Source organism: Bidens hawaiensis, unplaced genomic scaffold (genome assembly GCF_021521415.1).
Source record: "Bidens hawaiensis isolate Kalapana, Puna unplaced genomic scaffold, B.hawaiensis_p1.1 tig00050523_1, whole genome shotgun sequence".
NCBI lineage: Eukaryota > Viridiplantae > Streptophyta > Magnoliopsida > Asterales > Asteraceae > Bidens > Bidens hawaiensis.
The window spans coordinates 64,723-66,932 of NW_027499041.1; the positions used below are offsets into that span (position 1 = coordinate 64,723).

General features: G+C 38.8%; 1 pseudogene; it reads right to left on the reverse strand.

Annotated features, from left to right (window-relative positions):
- Positions 1-713: 713 nt before the first annotated feature.
- On the reverse strand, positions 714-1,368 carry LOC143598568 (large ribosomal subunit protein uL11 pseudogene; annotated as a pseudogene).
- Between the last annotated feature and the right edge of the window lie 842 nt (positions 1,369-2,210).

Sequence of the window (2,210 nt, forward strand, 5' to 3'; positions counted from 1 at the left end):
ATGATAACATGCTGAAGAACATCCAAAGCCAATTATATAAGTTTACTCAGTATACAATGCGGCAATTAGATTAACTTTATAACCATATATGTATGCAATTAAACATAAAAATCAAACATTTTAGCAAAATGTCATGAATTTAGTGATATGCTTAAAATAAAGCTTAACTAATATTTATGCTTCAGACCAACAAACAATGGCTAAATCATTAACCTAACAAACTGTCTTACTTCAACTCAAAACGATCATCAATCAATCATGAAGTATTACTCGTAAAGAATTTGGCAATTATATTAAATAGAACTCAAAACTGAACAAAGCAAAATGTCCCAAAATTCACTAATAAAATCGAAAATATGATAAAGACTAAAGCTTTGATCAAAACCAAAAATGCAAAACAACAGTCAATAAGATAATCAATTAATCCTTAGGAATCACTCATCAACAATTTAGCAATAGTCTATATCGTAAAACTCACTAGGCAATAACTAGTCATTGGGTACCAAGTAGCAATTTATTGATTAATCAGATTACAATTTTATATGTAACTTCTCAAATTGTGTCTGATCACGGTTGTATAAAATCCTGATTAAACACCGATCAATCGACGATCGCGATTAATCCTTTTAACCCCAGCTCAACGCCAACTAGCAATTACCACAACACTGCATAGTATAAAATACTTCCAAAATTACACTTGCAATTTGATAAAGTAACTAAGCAAGTATGCAATTGTACCTCAAAATCAAACAACTAATCAAAACATCCGCAATTTCACTAACGAAATCGACAATATCATAACAGACAATAACTAAACTCAACTGATTAATCGAGCTGAACCTCAACCTCACCATCAGCAATCTCCTGCTGCAAATCCTTAGGGTCCTTCCCATCAACCGTACACCCGACCGAAACACACGTCCCCAATATCTCCTTAACCGTACCCTCCAACCCCTTCGCCATCGACCTAGACCTCATCACCTTCGCAATCTCAATGACGTCATCAAGCGATATATTCCCACTATGCTTAATATTCTTCACCTTCTTCCTATCTCGTTCAGGCTCTTTTAAGGCTTTAATAACCAATGCTGCGGCCGACGGTACGACGGAGACTTTGGCTTGGCGGTTTTGGACGGTGAGTTTGACGGTGACACGTAGGCCTTTCCAGTCCTTGGCGGTTTCTTTTGCGATGTCTTCTCCTATTTTTTTAGGCGACAGGCCCAATGGGCCGATTTTGGGAGCTAAGGAGCTGGCGGCGCCGACCTCGCCGCCGGTGACGCGGACGTAGACTTCGACGACTTGGGATGGGTCGAACTTTGGAGGCATGGTTGCAGGTTAGGGTTTGGTGGTTGTTTTGGGAAGATGGTGGATATGGAATGTAAAGATGAAATGAATAAATTAGGGTTTTTGTGTATATCGGGCTTTTTAGAGAGAGAGATATGTGTGGGCTTGGGCTTGGGCTTGGGATTGGGCTGGGGCTGTGTTACGTGTGAAAATAGAGGTGCACAAAGTGCACATACTCGGTTTCGAATCCGGGATGGAACTGGTTAGAAACCGTACTCAATCGGCGGGTATGACCTGGTATTGGGTTTCTCGTTGAAAACGGTTCCTCTTTTACTCGGTCAAAACCCGAAACACAAGAAAAGCCGGAAAACACAGTCATATACACAACAATAATCGGAACCGGTACCTACTTGGTTCTAGTTCCTACAAAATACTTGGTGTGTGCAACTCTATGTAAAAATTAGAAAACCGTTCTTTTTTTGTTTTTTTTTTGTAAAACTGGTTCGGGGTATAAACCAAGTGTTCAAACCTATCGAATAGATCGGGGATGAGTTTATAAACCAGTTTGGGCAACAAAAACCAATTTTTTTCCATGTATTTCATATGGGTACGGTGCAATTTTTGCTTCAGGGAATGAGATTATGAACAAACGGATTTAGTCAAGTCTAAACTAGGTTATTGGTGAAGTTGGCGGGTTTATAAACCGGGTTAGTGAGCGGATGATTTTTTTAGCAACTCTAGTTAAGTATAAAAAGAAGTTAAATGTATAGGAACAAATGCAATTGAATGTTTTTAACACGTATGCATGATTGCGTCATTTAATGTGACGAGAGAAAGGAGTGATTGGGTTTGAAGAGGCGACTCGTCATGTTACTTTTTGGTTCATTTTCTTAAGAGTGAAAGACATGTCATGGTGAAGGCTTCTT